Below are 22798 nucleotides of genomic sequence, written 5' to 3' on the forward strand. Positions count from 1 at the left end.
TAGCTATTTTTGAAGCTACTTCTCCGTGAAAAACTGTGCATATCTGCACAGCTCCAAAGATAAGCTTTCAGGAAAGAATGTTGTTATCTGCACTGCTTCCTTCAACAGACGCAGGGTGCAGGAAAAGGGGGAATGGGGCATGAATACACAGGGAGAAAAGCAGCAAGAGGGAGCAACTAGCAGGGTAACTCCCAGGGGAGGTGGAAGATCATCAAAGGCAGGGGATTTGTGGAACAGTGCTTGCGAAGTAAGATGCCAAAAGCTTCTGATAGCTGGCTGCCTCTGCTTTCACTATAGACTTTCACTCACACGCATATTCCATTCCCTGGATTCTCTCATTACCATTGCAAGTCTGTTATTGGAATTGCCTTCTGTGAGCTCACATTGAACCCCTTGGCTAGAGTTTGGGGTCCCCCTCAGCACCTACTGTGGCTGGTTCCAGGGGCAGACCATGTGCCACTCACTGATGAAGGATAAACAAATGCTGTATAAGGTATACGCAGCCTAGTTGGCCATTATTATTGAGCTGGCATGCAAGTCCAGACTCAGCTAAGAAACCACAAATGTATTTTTGAAACTCAACAGAGAGAAAAAACAGGAGGAACACCCACTGTCTGTGTACATCTGTCCATGGAAGTGTGCATTTGCAGACTTGGGTTAGAAGAAGGAAGACGATGACCTTCTGGACATAATGCAGATTCCTTTTTTTTAATTGCACCTTCCCTGTGACATATTTGTTGTTGTTTAGTCGTTTATCGTGTCCGACTCTTCTTGACCCCATGGACCAGAGCACGCCAGGCACTCCTGTCTTCCACTGCCTCCCACAGTTTGGTCAAACTCATGCTGGTAGCTTCGAGAACACTATCCAACCATCTCATCCTCTGTCGTCCCCTTCTCCTTGTGCCCTCAGTCTTTCCCAACATCAGGGTCTTTTCCAGGGAGTCTTCTCTTCTCATGAGGTGGCTAAAGTATTGGAGCCCCAACTTCAGGATCTGTCCTTCCAGTGAGCACTCAGGGCTGATTTCCTTAAGAATGGATAGGTTTGATCTGTGACATATAGCATGGACTTATGTTATGCACAAGGAACTATTGCAATGTGTCCCGTGAGCAGCAATTGCTTTTGTGAAAAATCACAGTGTGTCATGAACTGGCAGGACGACGGGAGGAGGAAGAGGATCCTGGCAAGGGGTGTAAGCTGCGGGTGGGACACACCGGGGGTTGAGGAAAGAGAGGTTGATGTAGGAAGTACTCACGGCGTGATGGAGGATAGCATGGGGATGGGGGACACTCAGTGCCAGATTTACGTATAAGTTAAACCAGCTATAGCTTGGGGCCCACTCTTTTTGGGGGGGGGGGCAAAAAATTTAAAGGGAAAAAACCTGGATGTACATTTCCAAAATATAAGATAAAAAACAAATAAAATGAAACCTACAAACACCAACAGTGGCAAATGGCTTTAGATACCTATTAGGTCCATAAATTACCATATAGCATATATTCCAACACAAAAAACAATGACAATTTGTTTTGACAAGGACAGCTGGAAATATAAAGGGCCCCATTACCTTTAGTAGCTTAGGGCCTCATCAAACCTAAATCTGGCCCCAGAGACAGTGCACAGGAACCAAAACAGGACCCATCGCCAGAGCCAGAGGGGCCCCTGTCTCCACAAACTTGGTGGGCTCTGAGGCGTAGGGAGCAGAAGGAGGGACCTTCTAGGAGGCTGAGGCAGGCAGAGGCCCACAGTCCAGCTCCCTAGCTGGCCAGGTGGGGCTCACTAGCTCTTGGAGGAGGTGTGTGATTCCTCAGTTGGAATAGGCTTGGGACAGGTGAGGGTCCCATGCCTCATGAAGCCCAGATGCTGCAATCAGCAGGCAAAGTACAGAAAGGAAGCAGAGCTGAGGTGCTGTGTCTGCTCAAGGTTCTCTTCAGTGGCTAAGAGCAGCTGGAGCAAGGCAATCTCAATTTTAGACTACAACAGCCAGGCCCCTCCCCCTGATTCTGAATGGGGAGGAAAGGGCACAGGTGATTTTTATAGAAGAAACCCCCCTGCATAAATTAAATTCAATCCCACGTTTAACATCTCGTCTAGTTTATTCCTTAGTTGTGCTGCAATTCTATGCACTTTTATGCATGCATAGGATTGTGCTGTAAATCACGAAGTTTATTATGTAACCAAAGCTAGAAACGTTTAGATACCATTGCTTTTTTGGAAGATATTTTAAGACTGTATTTAATTCTCCCTCTGAAACCAATGGGACTTAAAAGTGATTATCCTTGGCTGGGTTATGCCCTGTATACGTCTATTAAGATGCTGAGTGTCAAATAATATGTAACTTCAAATGCAGGAGTCAAAATGGCGGCTGTTTCTGGAATTCCACTCTGGGAGAGTAACACCCAGATTAGCCTAAAGTGAGAGTGAGCTGAATCCACTGAGAAAGTTTGAGCATTAATGTACAGTGGTGCCTCGCAAGACGAAATTAATTTGTTCCGTGAGTTTTTTCGTCTTGCGATTTTTTCGTCTTGCGAAGCACGGACTTTGGAAAAGCTTCAAAAATCACCAAAGTCTTCAAAAACCTCAAAAAGGCTACCACACCGCGTGCTATGAGTTGCTCCTCGAAGTGAATGCACGGTTTAAGAAAAAGGAAACAAACTTGCAAGACAAAGGAAACAAACTTGCAAGACGTTTTCGTCTTGCAAAGCAAACCCATAGGGAAATCTGTCTTGCAAAGCAGCTCAAAAAATGAAAAACTCTTTCGTTTTGTGAGTTTTTCATCTTACGAGGCATTCGTCTTGCGAGGTACCACTGTATAATGCCTTTAAAATACCTAACCACTGTATCCTTATTCAATATTATCAATAAATTCCTTACTGCATTTGTATCCGCTCTTCACCAGAAGGTCCCAGGGCGGTGGGGTTACAACAATTTAAAATTCAGAATGAAAAATGGTTGAAACAAATTACAAGCACAGGAATAGGGTGGGTCTTCAAAACACACATCTCAGGTATCAAAGGTTAGAGTAAAGAGGTGTGTCTTCAGCATTTGCCAAAAATTATATCAGGGCTGGGGGGAGGGGAGTTGGCCATGCAAAAGAGCAACCCTGTCAGAGCTCATCAACAACTATTACATTATGTTTGAAAACTGAACAGCTCCCAAAGGCACTTAGGATGAATTGGCACATGAACTGAGTGTCATACATCGTCCATGGACACAAGCCAGAGTTTCCACCCCTTATGTCAAAGATGTATAGGCTTTCAGAGACGAGTATTCCTAGATGTCTATCATAAGATGCAGACTTGCCTCATAATACTTTTCCTGTTTGCAGTATAAATCAAACTTGCTTAAAAGCTTTTCTTCCCTATTCCTGATGGTAAAATGCAACAGACAATGGAATTCTGGAGAAGATCAGAAAGTGACTTGCAGTTTATTATTTTGCGTAGGAAAACCCTTCCAATTGGATTCAAACGTTTCTAAGTTTCCAACAAGCCACACATTGTTCTGTGTATAATTAGCTCTGTAACCGGAAGGTGGGTTTATTTTGTTGTATTCATTATGCCTATTTGCGGTGTTCTTTTTTGGGAATGTAATTTCTATTTTTCCCCTCACGACTCCTGTGGAAGATAGCTTGATTAAACAATTACCTAGATTACATTCTGAATATTTTATGAAGTTTCTATAATACATACCTTTTCCTAAATGATCTAGTTAGGTGTGAGTAGTGAGGTAGCTAAGTTTGCCAATGACATGGAATTGTTCAGGGTGATAAGAACAAAAGGGACTAGGAGGAACTCCATAAGGATCTCTCCAAACTGCAGGGGAATTAATATAGCAAATGCAATTCAATGTAAGCAGGTATAAAATGATGCACATTGGGGCACACACATACCCCCCCCAAAAATCACATATACACTTATGGGATCTGAACTGGCAGTGACTGGCCAAGATTTTCACTTTGGAGTTGTAGTTGCCCATTGTGCAGCAGCTGTGAAAAAAGGCATTTCTATGTTAGGAAAAGGATTGAAAATAAGATTGCCAATATCATAATGCGATTATACGAACGTATGGTGGCGCAGCCATTCTTGAATACTCTGGTTTGCACACCTCAAAAACAATACTGTAAATCTGGAAAAGGTTAAAAAAGGGGGGCAAAAAAAACCCTATCATGGGGCTGGAACAATTCCCCTGAGAGTAAAAGTTACATCATTTGAGGCTTTTTTAGGAGGAGTAAAAGAGGGAGGACATGGCAGAGGTACGTAAATGGTGCGAAGAAAGTAGATCTTTCTCTGCCTCCCATTGTATGGGAACTTGGGGTGATCCAATGAAGATGAATGTCGGAAGATTCTGAACTGACAAAAGCACATATCCCTTACACAGCACATAGTTGAACTGGAATTTGCTACCGCAAGATGTAGCCATGGGTGGCTTTAGATGGGGATTAAAGAAATTCATGGAGATAAGGTTATCAATAGCTACTAGTCATGACGACTATATCATCCAGTATCAGAGATAGTGGGCCTCTCAATGCTAATTTCTGGAGAGCACAAATGGAGTGAGTGCTGTTGTGGTCATATCCTGCTTGCAGCTTCCCATAGGCATCTGGTTGGCCACTGTGAGAACAGGATGCTAGAGTAGATGGGCCTGCAGGGCTCTCCTTATCTTATCCTCAGTCTGGATGTTTATCCTTATTCTGCTGGCAAGCATGCTAAGCAAAATAAATGCTCAAAAAGCTAAGGTTTTAAGTTCATTGCATTTCACTCTACTTCCATTCAATGCAGATGTGATAACACTTTTTATTTTTCCTGTGTTGTGGTCCTGACTAAGCTGCACAAAAGTGCACAAAGTTAGACATTTCTCTTTCTAATCCATCAGTGGATGGTGTCTCCATTAGGAATGAAGTTCATCTCCCACATCCACGCACCAACCAGTCCTAGGTAAAAAATGGCGAAGCCATAACATGACAGCACGTTGGGGCATATGTAATAGCAGCCCAACACCTCCACAGCATAACAAAGGTGCCAATGCATTGCGCCATCCCAATTTGACTGAGCTTTAAAATTGACATCCAATGGTATTTGAAAAATCTGATCATTTACTTGGTCATGATTTAATGTAAAGTGGTACCTCGGGTTACATACGCTTCAGGTTACATACGCTTCAGGTTACAGACTCCGCTAACCCAGAAATAGTACCTCGGGTTAAGAACTTTGCTTCAGGATGAGAACAGAAATCGTGCTCCGGCGGCGCGGCAGCAGCAGGAGGCCCCATTAGTTAAAGTGGTGCTTCAGGTTAAGAACAGTTTCAGGTTAAGAACGGACCTCCAGAACGAATTAAGTACTTAACCCAAGGTACCACTGTATCTGCTTAAGGGTGAAAGTGTTCATTACAAAAAGGATGGGAAAGGTACCCTTTCTGCTTGTTTAATTCTAACGATGATTAGAGAAATGCCACGTTGCGGGGTTTGTTCCAGACACATCTCAGATGGAGGAAAGCACAAATTTGGTTCCAGATCAATGTCAGCCCACAGACAGCTGGGAAAGGGCCTAACGCTGACTCAGAACTGCAAAAGAGAAGAGACTTTTCAAGCACAGTGGCCATAGTGTTCCGTTCAGAACAAAAGGCTTTCCCGTGGGTTTATTTTTTCTGTCCATGGCAAGATCCTTTAAATATGTGAGTTTCTCTGTTACGGTTCTTCTGATAGAATCACAGAATTGTGGAGTTGGAAGGGATGCCCGAGAATCACCCAGGAATCCTGCCCACAGCCATCCCTGCATGGGCTCAAACTACCAACCTTCTGGTTTGGCAGCAAGATGCCCTGACCCATCGTGCCACATTTAAAACGTTCATTTAAGATGCAATTTAAAACATTTTGACTCGAGCATGGATTTTGTAGGTTGCTTGCCCAGGTGCAGTGAGCAAACCATCAGGATCACCACCTTGGGGAGTGTTATGTCCTTTGGCCCCAGTCTGGGCGTATGGACAGAAACACCTCCACTAGGATCCCTTTTGTGGGATACCCTGTTTTGTGGGGGTGTCGACAAATACATACAATACCCCACGTGTCCCAGACTAAGGAACCTACCCAATGCCTTATCTGCCCAAGTTGTGACAATTTCTATGAGGCAGGCGGAAACATCCAGACAGTGGTGGAGCTGGGCTTGGGGGAGTTGTGGGGGAGCCCACGCTGAATGTCACCCCCCTTCAGGATGACACCCGGGGCAGCCCACACACCCCACACTCCCCTTCCTATGCCCCTGCCTCCAGACCAGCCAGTTTGTCTGAAGACAAACTTTCTTCCTGGCCCCAAATACAGTGACCAAAACTTCCATAGCAAGGTCTGCACACAAACCAACAGAACAAAGTTTACAAAATAAAGCAAAAACACAGGGAGGTAGGGTGGGAGAATGAGAATCCAACTGTGGTGCCCGTCTAGGAGGCAGGCCTAATTTGTGCCCAAAAAGCGGACCAGGGTGAAGACCCCCCGCGGGAGTCTCTGCTGAGCTCTACCCCACACGCAGGCTACCTCATAATGTCTTGGATATATTACCTATGGTTAAAGGGCAGTTGGTTTATAAACCTTAAAGTTAACTATTGCCCAGCATTGTGCAGAATGCTGGACCTCCTTGTAACTATGGTTAGAGAACTATCAGTGCCCCAAAACTGCAGAGCCTTGAGTCAAGAGCAGTTCTCCCTTACTTGTGTTTGCTTTAATGAGCATTGGGGACAGGGTGTGTGTGTAAAAAAGAGAAGGTTTAAGTGATGCCTCAGCTTTATTAGGGTTGTTATGATTAACATTAACTATGGTTCATATTAGCCCTGACTTAGTGTTATGTAAAAACCAGCTACTGAAGTTCAACCACAAACACATTGAGAGCTGCAAGAGCAACAATAGTGATGTGATGGAGAAGGCGGAGCCAGAAAGCATTCATTCAACTCTCCCCTCAGGCAATGGTAACCACGGTAAGAGAAGACTGCCTGAAAAAATTGCTATGGTTAATTCCATTAAATGAATACATAATTCTAGGAATTCTAATTTCTAGGATACTGTGACTTACATAGGTCAGCATCTGTGGAGAGCTTGCAGATTGACAGACAACATGTAGGCCACATTTACCTCAGGATGTGTCTCCCCCACACCCTGCTGCAAAATATGTGGCCAACTATTAATTTCCACAAATCTAAATTCTCTTGATAAACAAACAGGTAGATCCTGTAAAATGATATGGCAGGGCAAGGAATAAAAAATTATAACAACAGTATTTGTCAGGGTTTCTGGGAGAAGTGAGGAGATGGCAGAGGAGACGGAAAGCGAGTGGGAGGAGGGAGAGAGAGACGAGGAAGAAGATGACGGAATTCGAAGGGAATCTATGAGCCTAAGCAGTGAGTCAGAGGATTCCCAAAAGGGAGCTAGCATGATCAGGCGAAAAGCAGGAGAAGAGAGAAGCTGTGAAAAGTCAGGGAAGGAGGGGAGAAAGCCCAGTGAAGCACAGACGCTGTCAGAGGGGTCTCAGCCGGAACGGAGTAAAGGGGGTGGAGTTGTCAGCCTCTCGGAGGGAGGAGGAACAGGAGAAAACAGAGAGAGGGGGTTGGAGCAAGGTGTTCAGCCGGAAAGGGTAGAGAGTGGAACAGGGGGCAGTATAGAGGACGAAGGAAAGGTCAAAAGCAACGTACGCGCGCCAAGTTCAAACATAGAGGCGCGCGGAAGTGGGGAAAGCTCAGAGGAGGAGCCCGGCCCCAAAGCCAGAAGGAGGGGGCAGGAGGCGGCAGAGGATTCAGCCTCAGGCGAATCCCGGAAAGAGAGAACCCAGGGGGGCAGAAAGACCCTGCGGAAAAGAAAGGAGAGGAAGAGGTGGTCTAGAGCCAGGCTATTAAGTTGGTGTGGAGGAGGGGAGGAGTCAGAGGGGGACTTCGGCGGTCTAACGTGACAGACGTACAGCCACAATGCTGAACTGTGAAAGAAGCGATTATCTTCAATAAACTTTTCCTGTAAGTAAACTATAACGGAGTAAGGTCTCTCGTGAGCTGGGACCCACCTGGGTGGCTGTGACAGAAAGTCCCCCTCCCTCTGAAAGCAAAAATTTTTTTTTGCGAAGCTCACGAACGGGGCAGCCATGAGTGCTGAGGAACAGCTGGCTGCACTCCGGGATCAGATTACCACTCTCACAACGGCAGTCATTGCTTCGCAGAAGAAGAATGCTGACTTGGAGAAAGCGTGCCAGGATTTGCAAGCAAGGTGGGAAAATGCGGACAAGGCGGGGACCCCGGGCTCCAGAGCGGAGGGCATTGCGCTTGGAAGGAGGGGGGGTGCCCTAGTTTCGCATTTTAATGGCAACTTGCAAGACTATCCCAACTTCAGGGCAGATGTCGTGTATGCACTGCATTTACTCCGTCATGATTTTAGAGATGAGGAGGAGAGAGTGGGATTTATTGTTTCGCACCTGCATGGGGAGGCCAGGGCTTGGCTACGCAATCTGTGGCGCGAAGATGGACCAGCCCGTCGCACTGCAGATGCGTTTATCAAGGCAATGGATGCTTGTTTTCAATCCTCTGTGGATAAGGACATTGCGCGCCGGCAGATGCACGGGCTGAGGCAGGGGAGAGCCACTGTACGCCAATATCATTCTAAATTTTTTGCATTGCTCACCGCCTTAGATTGGCCGAAGGACAGTCTACCGGTCAGGGATCTTTTTTGGGAGGGATTGAGCCCCTCCGTCAAGGATGAGATCGCAAGGGGGGACAGACCCCAGACCCTGGAAGACGTGGTGCAACGGGCTTTGGCTATAGGAATTCGACATGAGGGACGTCCGTGGCACGAGGAGGGGGGGCCCCAAGCGCGCGCGCAAGCAAAAGCTCTCCCTTTTGTGCACAGGGATTTCAGCCGTGCGCACCCCTCACCAATGGGGAAGGAAGGCGAGGAGCCAATGGAGATTGGTGGTGCTAGGGCTCAAAAGCCATCCCAGAGCCCCATCCCTGCTGCAGCCAAAGCGAAGCCTCCTAGAGGGACCAGGAAGTGTTACATCTGCGACAGTGCACACCATATGGCGAAAGAGTGCCCCCAGAGGCTCCAGAAGCACACTGCAGCACTAGCAACTGTGACAGCAGAGGTGCAATCAGAGGAGCAGCTTCAGGGAAACTGCAGTGCCTGGCTGGAAGCAGAGCTACTGGGGCTCAGCCAGGCGGATCTGTAGAGAAGTCCCCAGCATCCTTGCAGCGCATGGACCCTTTACCTCCCAAACCAGCAGTTTTACTCACAGCAACACTCCAGCTGCCTGATGGGCGACTTCTCGAGGTTCCAACAACCATCGATTCGGGAAGCAACGCCGATTTCGTGGGATTACAGTTCGTCAAGCAGCATAACATAGCGCTCCTGCCTGCAACGACGCCTCTGAACGTGGTCACGGTAGACGGCAGGAAGTTGCTGGGGGGGCAAGTGGTGCAGCAAACCCCTCCCATGATGATGCAAATTGGAGACCATCGAGAGCTTATTAGTTTCAATGTCACCCACTTATCGGACACGCCCATCGTGTTGGGCATGAGTTGGCTGGACAGGCACAGTCCCGCGGTTGCTTGGTACCAGAGGCAGATCACCTTTTGTTCATCGTATTGCGCCCAGAATTGCATCCAAACCGATCAAGGAGGAGAAGCCGAACAGCAGCTGCATCTGAGTATGGTGCAAGCGGTTCCTCACAAGTACGCGGAGTTCTTGGAGGTTTTCTGCGAAAAGGAAGCTGACAAATTGCCGCCTCACAGACCTTACGACTGCGCGATTGACTTAGTGCCAGGCGCGCAGTTGCCAACTGCCAAGCTGTACTCCATGTCGGAAGACGAGCTGCAAGAGCTTCGGGAGTTCATAGAACACAACCTCAAGCGCGGATTCATCCAGGAATCTAAAGCAGCGGGAGGCAGTCCTGTTTTCTTTGTGAAAAAGAAAGACACGCCCCAGAAGAGGCTCATTGTGGACTACCGGTTCATAAACAGACTAACTAAGCCCAAGGCCTTCCCCATGCCCAAAATTGACGACCTTTTGGCTACAGTCAGGAGGGGGAAGATTTTTACCAAGCTGGATTTACGTGGAGCTTACAACCTCATCCGCATCAGGAAGGGCGACGAGTGGAAGACGGCCATGTTCACTCCTTTGGGCACGTACGAATACAGAGTTATGCCCTTCGGTCTACAAAATGGCAGCCATGTTTTCCAAGCATTCATGCATCACGTCCTGGCAGGTCTCCTCTACAAGAAGTGTGTCTGTTTTCTCGACGATATCCTGATTTTCTCGGAATCGCCAGAGGATCACGATAAGGACGTGAAGGAAGTTCTGCAGAGGCTGAAGGAACACAGGCTGTACGCCAAGTTGGAGAAGTGCCAGTTTGATGTGAGAGAGGTAGATTTCCTTGGCTACAAGCTGTCCGACGAGGGACTGGCCATGGACAAGACTAAAGTCCAAGCGCTGTTGGACTGGAAGAGCCCTCGAAATCGGAAGGAGGTCCAGAGGTTCATCGGCTTTGCCAATTTTTATCGCAAGTTTATTAAAGGTTTTGCAAACGCGACGGCGGCAATCACTGACACCCTCAGTTCCAAGAAGAAGAAGTTCGTCTGGACCGAACAAGCAGAGCGATCCTTTCGGAAGCTTAAAAGCCTTTTCGCCTCCGAGGAGCAGCTGCTGCACGTGAATCCTGGCAGGCCCATGCGGGTAGAGACAGATGCATCAGACAGAGCAGTTGGGGCCGTCCTCTTGCAAGAGGATTCGCAAGGCAACTGGAGACCGGGTGCATTCTACTCCCGGAAGCTCAGCAAGACGGAGCGCAACTACACCATATGGGACAGGGAGTTGTTGGCCATTCATGCAGCTTTCAAAGCGTGGCGACACTTCTTGATAGGAGCCAAGCACACGGTGCAGGTCCGCACGGATCACAAGAACTTGGAGTATTGGCGGACGGCTAAATTGCAAACCCAACGACACATGCGCTGGGCGGAATTCTTTGCGGATTTCGATTTCAAAATAGAATACATCCCTGGAGACTCCAATGTTATAGCAGACGCGCTGTCCCGAAAGCCTCAATACCTGGAGGAAGTAGCTCCAATCGCAGCAAAGTACATTTTCGCACCGCAGGCGTGGACGTGCGCTACCATCGCAGTCGACCTGGACGCGGTGCGACGCGCGCTGCAAGAGGATCAGTTTGCACAATCCAAGATGGAGGAGCTCCGCAGAGGGTCGCCTGACAACAATGAGTTTCAGTTGCAGGATGGACTTTTGACTCGCAAGGGCGCCCTTTACGTGCCCACCGACGAGCTTCGCGCCACGGTTTTGCAACAATTGCACGATGCCCCGAGTGCGGGCCATTTCGGCAAAGAGAAGACGATGGAGTTGGTGGCAAGGGACTTTTGGTGGCCCCAGATGAGAGGAGAGGTGGCGGACTACGTAGCCAGGTGCGATATCTGCCAGAGGTCCAAACCAGTGCATCAGAAGCAGGCGGGATTGTTAGAACCGCTGGAGACACCGCAGCAACCGTGGGAGAGGGTAGCGTTGGACTTTGTTACAGACCTGCCCAGCTCCAGAGGTAAGACGGCGGTGTTAGTGGTTGTGGACTTGTTCACCAAGATGGCGCACTTCATTCCTTGTGCCAAGGTGGCGACGGCAGAACAGACCGCAAAGCTCTTCATCGATCACGTCTTCAGAGTGCATGGACTACCGCAGTCCGTCTTGTCCGACAGGGGGCGCCAATTTGTTTCCACTTTCTGGCGGAAGCTTCTGGGCATCTTGCACGTCAAGATCAACCTGACGTCGGCGAGGCATCCACAGACCAACGGTCAAGCGGAGAGGGTCAACGCGATCATGCAGCAGTACCTACGGTGTTACGCCAACCAGCGACCCGCGGCGTGGGTGGACTACCTGCCGATGGCTGAGTTCGCCTACAACAACACGAAGCACGCATCCACCGGGGTGACGCCTTTCTTCGCGAACTATGGACGTCATCCCAGAACCTTCCCGAGCTTTACAGCACCTGAAGGGGGGGGACCTCAAAATGCCGACCAGTTTGCAGCAGAGTTGCAAGAGGTGCACGAGGAGCTGCGGAGACATTTGGAGCTGGCAAAGCAGGCGTATAAGGTGCAAGCCGATAAACACAGAAGGGCGGGGGAAGACATTCAGGTTGGGGACTGGGTATGGTTAGCAGCCCACGCGATGCCGGCCAGGTCGTTGGCCAAAAAGAAGTTAGAACACAGGCAGCTAGGACCATATCAAGTTGAGGCTAAGATCAATCCGGTGGCTTTTCGCCTAGCCCTTCCGGAGGGCTCCAGGGTGCACCCGGTCTTTCATAGGTCGGTGCTCACTCCCTACAAAGCCCCACACAGGTTTCAAGAGTCAGGAGCACCTCCAGAGCCACGTAGAAGGGCGCCTGAGGGAGGGGAGTCGCCAAGACCAGAACCTCTTAATGAGGTCACAGAGATACTGGATTCACGATGGGGGGAGGAGGGAGTTGAATATTTTCTCGCCAGGGAAGGCACTCCAGTCTCTGCAAATAGCTGGGTGCCGGGTTACGCTTTGGACGAACCCCTGTTGAAGGAGGAGTTTCATGCAATTTTTCCGCACAAACCCATGCCCGAGGAGTATTTTGATGATTGGCTTTTCACGCCCACTTTGTCGGGCAGCACGTTCGGGGGTTTCTCCTCGCCCGAGGGCTCTACGCCCAAAACAAGCCCGACCAGGGATCCCCGCCTGGGGGGGGGAGAGACAAACCCTTATTGGTGGGTGGATCAGCCAAGGGAGGTATGGAGTCAGAGGTGGATGATAGGTCCTTGGCAGGCAGCGCCAGGAGAAGCAGTGAGGGAGGAAGAGACTGTGATGCCTTCAGGGGGGGAACCCGAGTTCGAACACACGTATACGGAGCTGTCAGAGGAGAAGATTGACGTGGACACCCGGTATCCTGAACCGACCCAGGAAGAACCACATTTCCCTCAACCTGCACCCAGCGACCGGGAGGGGGGAAGGGGGGGCTTCGAGGGGGGGATGGATGTCAGGGTTTCTGGGAGAAGTGAGGAGATGGCAGAGGAGACGGAAAGCGAGTGGGAGGAGGGAGAGAGAGACGAGGAAGAAGATGACGGAATTCGAAGGGAATCTATGAGCCTAAGCAGTGAGTCAGAGGATTCCCAAAAGGGAGCTAGCATGATCAGGCGAAAAGCAGGAGAAGAGAGAAGCTGTGAAAAGTCAGGAAAGGAGGGGAGAAAGCCCAGTGAAGCACAGACGCTGTCAGAGGGGTCTCAGCCGGAACGGAGTAAAGGGGGTGGAGTTGTCAGCCTCTCGGAGGGAGGAGGAACAGGAGAAAACAGAGAGAGGGGGTTGGAGCAAGGTGTTCAGCCGGAAAGGGTAGAGAGTGGAACAGGGGGCAGTATAGAGGACGAAGGAAAGGTCAAAAGCAACGTACGCGCGCCAAGTTCAAACATAGAGGCGCGCGGAAGTGGGGAAAGCTCAGAGGAGGAGCCCGGCCCCAAAGCCAGAAGGAGGGGGCAGGAGGCGGCAGAGGATTCAGCCTCAGGCGAATCCCGGAAAGAGAGAACCCAGGGGGGCAGAAAGACCCTGCGGAAAAGAAAGGAGAGGAAGAGGTGGTCTAGAGCCAGGCTATTAAGTTGGTGTGGAGGAGGGGAGGAGTCAGAGGGGGACTTCGGCGGTCTAACGTGACAGACGTACAGCCACAATGCTGAACTGTGAAAGAAGCGATTATCTTCAATAAACTTTTCCTGTAAGTAAACTATAACGGAGTAAGGTCTCTCGTGAGCTGGGACCCACCTGGGTGGCTGTGACAGTATTGAAGATGAATATTTAAAACAATTGGCTTTCTGAGATTTATTTATTTTTTAAATGGAGTTAGTTGTAGTTCTAATTTAAACTGCCTACTGTACTAATTTTTGTTGGGAAATGTTCAGGGGCTATAGAACAGAATTAATTCAATTCTAAACAGATCTGTGATCTGCAACAGTGGTATTTTTATATACTTTGTCCAAAAGTCTTAAATGAAGAAACTACTAAATGGCATCTGACTCTTTAGAGAAGAGTTAAAGAGAATAATTTGATGTTTTTGAGAATCACACTACTGCTAACTCCAGTGTTTTTCAGTTTACAGTGAGAGCTTGGAAAGGAAACATCAGGATTGTTCATAGGCTAGTATTTCAAGAACTGCAAGAACCTATCCCTGATGTAATTAAACCTTCTGATAGAAAACATTCCATTTAACAGCATATCCGTGTTCATTTCTTTAAAAAAAAACAGTCTGTGCCTTCTCACTTCTTTTAATTAAACTTCTGTATTCAGTAGTTCTTCTGATTCCATCACTAAATAACTTCCTTGTTTTTTTCAAGGCTTCTGCAATAATAGGTCTAATCAACAATTCAGTCTGATCAGCTGAATACTGACTTTCTGCTCAACTATTCAAGAGATTTAAAAAAAAACAACAAATTTACCCAGACATAGAATACTTAAGCCTTATTTTTTATTTTTTTAAAAGGTAAATCACACGTTCCTATAATATAGCTTTCAAATTAGCGCCCACAAATAGTCAAGAACTCAGTAGCTTGTCTGATTATTATTCTAAAATCAGCTTAGCATTTCTCTAAGTTTATAAGCACAATTTTGCAAAGGAAGTGCAGACTAAGTAGATTGAAGATTTAATGAAAATGTTTTAAAAACATTACTATTGATACAGAACAGTATTGAACTGCCACAGCAGCATGCTCCCAGGAAAGCTCATTAAGAAGTTTTAAAATGTCAGTCATAATTCTCAGCAAAATCCAAGCTCAAGAAGGGACACAGAAAATGTTTGACTGTATGGTTTTTACATTGTATATGCGCGGAATGTTGGGTGTGGGGATGTACGGGATTGTTTGTTAGAAGTATTTTAAGAAAGTGAAGAACAAAGTTTGCATTGAAAAAAGGAAGAAGACGGAACACAAAGATTACCAGAGCTTCCCTTCTGGAGTGGAATAATGAAACAGAAGTCGTAGCACTTTATTTCACATATTTCATTGTTAAATGATGTTTAGCTACTTGGCTATTCCAAAATATCTGCATGTGAATCAACTCAACAAAAAGCATAGTCTAAAACAGATGTAAGCAAAGCAGATAAAGGGGAAAGTCTGCTAGACAGACCCATCAGGAAGACACCCGCGTTGAGACACGTGGGGGGTGAAGGGAGGAATCAGCTAGCCATAATCAAAACAGAGACACAGCTCAGTCACAGCAATTATCAGCCAGCATCAGTTGTAGAGTAAGTTCACAGAGGAATGTGGTTGCCAACTTTTTGTTCTTGCAGGGCCTCTATGCTTGTACAAGATGTGTGGCAGACAGTGGAGTTACAGGTGCAACTCCCCTCATTATTGCTGCTTCATGGAAAGCACAGCGAAACCTGTTAGATTTCCATCTACTGTGCACTTTTGAAAAACACAGGAGCCCTGGGAGGCCAACAGTGAAAACCTCACATGGAAAGAACTGGCTTCCCATTGGTTTCTGCTGCCACTGTAGGCCATGCTCGCATCTTTCATTGCATTCAGTGGAGAGGCCATGCTTGCATCTTTCACTGCATTCAGTGGAGAGTACCCTTGCTTCCTGGTTTCCTGTGGGAAAATAGGAGAGACATTGTGATAATCATGAATGTAGCAGCTGTAACCGATATATCCAGAGACTAGGTGCTTATCTGTGGTTGTATGTGAGAAAGAGAGTTGTCCTTGCATTCCACGTGCCTTATCCCAGCTTCCCACTCTTCCATTGGGAGTTCCTCTGATGTTTGCACTGTCTTTAAGGAATAACAGTAAAATAATGCTATATTTAAGGCAATACTCACTTATACCATCTAGGTTGTTGCATTCTGTCTTCATATTCTGTTTGTTCCACTCCCCAGCTCTGCTCCTGAAGAGAATAATGGGTTGGTGATGACTGGACAGCAACAGCAATAACTGAGCGAAGCATTTAGTGTTTATCTGAAAAAGATTGCTCCGATTCCATTTGCCATTTGGAAAGAGCTTGAACAAGTTTGAAGAAAGGTTGGGATTAACAGGCAATAAAAAATGAAATAGAGCAAGGTTGTTGCCAATAAGTCCATAATGCAAACTGCATACTTACCCTGTGTCTCCTGTGTGGGAGACACTACAACTCCAATCTGTTGAGGACAGGTGTTAAGCCAGTTCAGTTTTTCACAATCAAAGAGGAGAGAGAAATAATCTGTGGCCATGTATGCTGGAAGTGTTTTGCATGTATTGGAATGCATAAGGGAATGAGAGAAAATACGTTCAGTAGCTTTGAAGCATGGACCAACCCTCTCTGGTGACCAAGAAACACACAGTGGACAGCAGTGAATCCTGATGGGGTTTGTATCTCTGAAGTCCTAAGGAGAAATATCTATGAGGGTTCAGATAACACAATTGTCATCCATCTGGCCCTCCTGCTTTATTTTTAATTTCAGTTGTAGTTTTTCGTTTGTGTGTCAAGTGTTAGTATTTCACGCCTCCGATGATGCAGATGAGATTGGTGTAAATCACATGCCTGTCTGGGAAGACCATGGGAACGGAAGACAGTCTTATCTCTTCCGTGTATGTACTATTGTACTGTACTTTTGCTTTTACTTGTTCCGGTTTTTCCTCCCGAGCTGGAGAGAGAGGGTGCCATGATTCATTTGTCTGTACATAGTGTGTAAATAAATACGTAGATTAGCTCTACAATGTCTCATGTTTCTTGCTGTGTTATGCTAGAAGATTACTGTGCATATGGTGTTATGTATTGAAGTTCTCACCCTGGGCCAGCAGGGGGATACTGTAGATAGTTATGCAAATAAGGGATCGAAAGTGACGTTCAGTGATTGGATAGTTTTAGAAAATTGTTACAGTTACATTGTACTGGAGCTCTATATAAACAGGCTGACTGAACCCTTCAGTTCAGTTCTGTCCTGGCCTGTGAATAAACAATAGCTGTTTGAAGAATCGCTGTGTCGTCTGATATGTTCACCCACAACTTAACATATATCATTTGATATATGTCGCTGAAGCGCACTGAGAAGAAGGGAAATGCCTTTTCCAGAGCTGTGTATACTGGAGGACGCTCGGAGTTCGGGGCTGCAGGGGCACCCTCAGGGCGTTTTCCAACATCAAGTACTTCCTCTGTGCAAATAGTCCTCTTTTCACTAAAGTTCACCATCATAATTTGTGCACTTCCATACTCATGGTTCCATAGGTAGTGGGGACTGATTGATCACATTTCTATATCACATTTCTTGATATGGGAGCTTTCTTCTTTTCTTGGGGTTTATATTTCAAGGTGCTGTGAAGTGAGGAAGTCAGACCTCTGTCCTCCAGCACAACATAGATGAAGAATAGTCTGGCGCAAATTAAGCCCTGGCATGTGCTGTTCTTGAAGCACAAAGTAGCAGTGGCTTAAACACACAATGTAAATATCCACCATACCTCTGAGGAGTCTCCTCCCAGTGAAGGGAATTCTTGTTCATTTTCATTTTGGAAGAAGTCCTGTTTTCTATTATTTCTCAACTCCATTAACTTTTCAACACTTAGCAGTCAGGGTTTTGCCAAATGCGGTTTATACTGTACTTGAATGAATATTGGTGACTTTGGACTCAAGTGTATTGTCAGAGTGTGAGCAGCATGCATTTACCAAGCCTCATGTTTCACTGTACACATATGGATTACAATCATCTCTGGAGTTACAAGGATAAACGTTTATGGGCATTGGGTCAGTATAGGTTGAAAAAAATCCACATGACAGCATTAGCATGTTAATAGAATCTACCAGGTGAGAAACCTAGATTAATCCAGAATTCAGGGAGTATGTTTCTAAAAAAAAAAAAAAAAAGAATTTTGTATAATATACCAAAAAATGTAAATCTCATGGCAAATCTAGCACATAATTTAACAAGACTGTGATTGTCTCTTACTTTCAACTCCACCATTAAAGCATTCACAATGACAAATATGGGTTTTAAAAACTACAAGGCACAAGTTGCAATCCAATATACATTTAAATAGGAGTAAGTCCATTCATTCCCATGGTGCTTACTCCTAAGCAGACATGTATATGATAGCACTTTTAGACCATCTGCAACTCATAGGCCAAGTTACAGGATATATTTGGCCACTACTTGGAGGGTTTTACTATGTAAGGCTGACCCTGTGCCATCAAGCAAAAATGAAATTTTACAAAAATGAGAGGATAAATATATGCCTTCTAGAGATTCCCACCCACCCCAAATATCACATTCTGCAATTCAAATATGGATTGACAACACCCACTATCATTTTTTCAGCTGCTGTTACATTCAGATATATGTGATATTTAGTACTTGAATAAATGAATTTGATTGTTCCTTCTCCTGTATATTAAGATGCCTAGAAGTCTTCGAACTTCCTACTACTCAAAATATTTGGCACCACAGTAAAAAGATTTGTGGCAATGTGATATGTGTGATTAGCTTTATCAGATCTAGACAACATGGGAATAAATGGATGTTCCTGCGGGCAAATTGTCCAATCAATCCTTTACCAGTACACAATAATCTTAAACAAGGTCAAATTCCCATTATTCTGCATATCAAAGCTCATATCATAAAAATGTCAGGATGACTGCAACTAGCACTAAAAGCGTTTATCACAAATCTTAAGCCAATAGCTTACACTGTGGCATGCTTTATGTAAAAGCTGTAAAAAAACTTAAGCACTGACAAACCCGTGCACAAGGTTTGACCCCTTGCAATAGAGTAAATGCAAACCAGAAGGTGGTTTTAAGGCAAAGTTATAGGAACATACTTAGACTGAGTGAGAGCATTCATCCATTCAACTCAGTGCAGTCCACTTTGACTGGCTAACACTAGTCAGATATCACTGCTATCCAAAATCCACTGTTTTCTTCACCACACTTGCCACTTTTATCCTTAACAAAGTAAAAACAAGACACCGTGGAATTAAACCAGAGACAAAGAAAGTTTTGCAGCTTGAGGAGTACATTCTCTCCTTGGAAACCTTCCACGGAGCCATATACCAGTGGTGGGGTCGGAGGCAAAAGGGAGCAGAGCAAAATATGGAAATGTTACCATTGTACTGTAGGCTAGTTTTGCAGTCACTCTTACACACCCCATCCTCAATCCAGGTAGTATCACAGGCATTGCCAGAGTTCAAGGATACATTGCAGACAGACAAAAACACTTGGGCAGAGTGCAAAGGAGGGCCAGTGAGGGGTGTGGCCTAGGGAAAGGGGGGATGACTAAGGAGAGTACCAGAAAGAAAGGGTGGAGGGCCATATTTAGCTCCTGGGCCTAAGGTTTCTCCTTCCATGGAAGAGGAGGCATCTTCTGCTCCTGGAAGGCCTGCTTGCATTCTAAGAGGAAAGTCCTCACACTTATAGCAGTGTTTCCCAAACTTGGGTCTCCAGCTGTTTTTGGACTACAACTCCCATCATCCCTAGCTAGTAGGACCAGTGGTCAGGCATGATGGGAACTATAGTCCAAAAAAACAGCTGACGACCCAAAATTGGGAAACACTGCATTGCATAAGAAAAAGGAAACACAAAACGCTTCTCACACACCCACTCCAGCACAACCCTGCACATGTCATTTAGATTCCACACAGTACCAGGAAGGACAACAAAGTACTAAAACAAAGCTGACAGTCCATTAAAACATCTGTACTGCCAACTTTGCCTTTGGATACTCTAGAGCTGTTAGGCCTATTTTATCATGTGCTTCAGTCCTCTATACTGTATGCGAGAGATAAAAAGGACAAACATGTTTTATGCTTAGTTCCAGAATAGGTGTGGGGGACATCTGAAGCATTAAGAGGGACAAATGGTTGCTAATTAATTCTGAAAATAATTTGTTGCAGTAACCACTATCCATGCTGTGTGAGCACTTCAAGGTCCTGTTTGTTGAGTGCACATCAACAAAGTCATAAAACTTTGACCAGCTTGGGTGTTTCCTTGAGTTGCAACAATGAAGATGTACAAATTGTACTTGTAAATCTGTCTGAGATGCTTGCATCAGACAACTAAACATAACAATAATCCCCGTAATAATGACAGTCACAACAGCTATGTCCCCACTTAATCGCAGTGAATACAACTGAATGGCATGGAAACACTTCAAGGAAATACCATCCATGGAAAAACACAGAAATGCAGTTCTGTATCTAAGTTGCAATGTTTCATGGTGGCATTTTCCTAAGGGATTCAGATGCCCTCAGACTCTAAAGCAACTGCAACATTCATGTCAAAGACCAAGGTCAAACCCATGATTAGGTGTCTGGTTAAAAGGCGGCAAGGGGTGGAATCATTATGGCACTAGCATCTCAGATCATCCTTAGCAACTCTCTCTTTAACTATTCTGCTAACAGCAGCACACCAAATGCCAGATTGCACAACCATCTTATCCGTTGGCTTTGACTTCAGGGCTACAGAACCCTTGCAGTCTGTCATCCTGATTGGTATGTTTAAGAGAAATAAACATTTTTTAAATGCTTCAACAGAACTTTTCAGATTAAAGCCCAATTATTTACATGTTTTTCTCTATCTCTGGAATGCATCAAAAATAACTCCTTGCTTGTTTTTGTGCCTCCCCCTGAAAATTTGCGGCTGCAGATGCTCACTCTCACAAGGACACAGATAATCCTCATAATGTCTGAACAGCATTAGCCATGACTGCAAGCAAAAACACAAGTTCTGTATGTCTGCAACCTATGTAAGCATCTGTAGGCCACTTGGTATGCATGCTTTTGTTTCTTTATATTCTACTTGGATTAGTGCTACATTGGTACAACGAGTGATGCAATCTATACCCGTTTCTTAAAAAAATAAAATAAAACAACCAGCAAGCACTCCCATAAATGAATGTGCAAATAAAACCTCCAGCCTTGTTTCTTCCTCCTAATTACAAATCTAAGAGTCCAAAGCGTAAAATTACCTGGGGGCTGGTGTCTGATTTACAAGAGCAGATTTTGGCACAAGGGTCTACTGTGTTAGCAGGGTGGCTTGCATTAGCAGAGTTGGACTGAATATATGTCATTACATTTGGAAAATACAACTGTCTGATTTAGGACTATTTCATACTTACACTCCCTGTACACAAATATTCCATTTTCTAAATGTTTACCCTATAACATTATAATATAATTAGGATTTCTTAGGAAGCATACACCGATATAATATGCCTTTATTTAATTATTATGTGGTCTGGGGAAGAAGAAAGTCAGCCCCAATTTCTATATATTTTTTTCTCAGCCCTACAGATAAAATCCTATGAACATATAGCAGTTCTTTTCCAAATGAGTGCATTAAGGGCTGTGTGCTTTCCTACAAAGTATCCCCTATGTCAAAGCTAAGCCACATATAAAATCCCTCGACAATCTCAGACGAAAGGAACCTCACTATAGAATAGGGAAGTAGAATTACTGGCATGAGATATGGGGCATTTTCATGCAGACACTTTAATGCTCACCCAGAATACAGTATGCAGATTTGTGATTGCGGCCAGTTGAAGGAACCATTACCACAGCTCATAAAGTGAACCAGTGCCAATTCAAGAAATAGCTTTGAACTTTAAAACAGCAACAGTGCAACCGTAAACTTGTCTATTCGGAAGTAACTTTCATTGACTTCACTGGGGTTGACTCATGGGTAAGTGTGTGGAAGACTGTAGACTAATGGTACGGGCTCTGGTTATCTTAAGAAGCACTTTTCCCCATATGTCCCCATCAACGCTGTGAGTTCATCTGCAAAGGACTGGCTTTCGGTCATTTGCTACTCCTGCCCCAACCACAGTAAATGGAAATGAATCCTAGTAAGGTCTAGCCAAACCTTCCCTCGCAAAGTGGAAAAGGAAGAGCTCTTCCAGAGGGCATTCGTCTTCTGACGTTCAAATGATCTGATGAACTATTTAGTTATGCTGGAATAAACTCATTATTCTTGTTTTCTATTTTTGTTGGTTTGGCTTTGTATTACAGTTAATTGGAAGATTTTAGATAGGGTTTTAGTGTGTGTGTGTGTGTTTATAATGCTTTTATTATATGCTTCTCTGAGAGCTCTAACCAAGAATGTCAGACAGAAATCTAAAACATCCCTAATTTGGGGAGGGGGGGACTGCACAAATGCCTCAGTATTTTGTTTCCGCATTACAATTTATTGTGCTCTTAGGGGATATATGTAATATGTATTGCATCCAGCTAATCTTAGTCCAGTTTTCGAAACATACCCCTCCAGCTGAAAAAATGGAAAGGAAAGTCCGACAGTGCACATTTATATAAATGTTTACATGAGGCTGAATAGACTGTAGTTTATTCAAAAGCAGTATTTTTCATTTCTTCCAGTGGATTAAACTGCTCCAATTTGATTCTAATGCTAACTGAAATAATTTCTATGGAACTGTATCATCCCTAATCACACTAGCAAGAAAATATATCTGGCTCAGTGGGTGTAAAGTTTGAGCAATTACACAATGCAAAACCATTGGTACCCAAGACCTACTACAATCTCAGCATTTAGGTCTAAAATGATACCTCAAAGTGCTAAGACTGGAATGTCCTTGCTTGTTTATCAAATGCTACAGCTTAGGACTTCTTCTGACCTGACTTTAGTTGTTGAGGAGTCTCTCCAGGTATTTTTACCTTGATGAGACTTGTAGCAGCAAAAGGGGGCTGCTACTTTGTTGCTGTTATTAAAATATTATTCCAATATCTTCTAGTTATTTATGACTGTCAATTCCTCACCCTCTGTGAAATCTTTACAAACACTTACTGCTTGGCAGAAAATATGAATCCTTTAAAAAT

The 22798-nt window shown here is 45.3% G+C and overlaps 1 protein-coding gene across 13 annotated transcripts in view; it reads right to left on the reverse strand.

Annotated features, from left to right (window-relative positions):
* The window catches only part of ERC2 (ELKS/RAB6-interacting/CAST family member 2), a 539768-nt gene that overhangs the window by 405747 nt on the left and 111223 nt on the right, over positions 1–22798 (reverse strand). The window lies entirely within an intron of this gene.

Source organism: Podarcis erhardii (genome assembly GCF_964252035.2).
Source record: "Podarcis erhardii genome assembly, chromosome: 2".
In the NCBI taxonomy this organism is placed as follows: domain Eukaryota; kingdom Metazoa; phylum Chordata; class Lepidosauria; order Squamata; family Lacertidae; genus Podarcis; species Podarcis erhardii.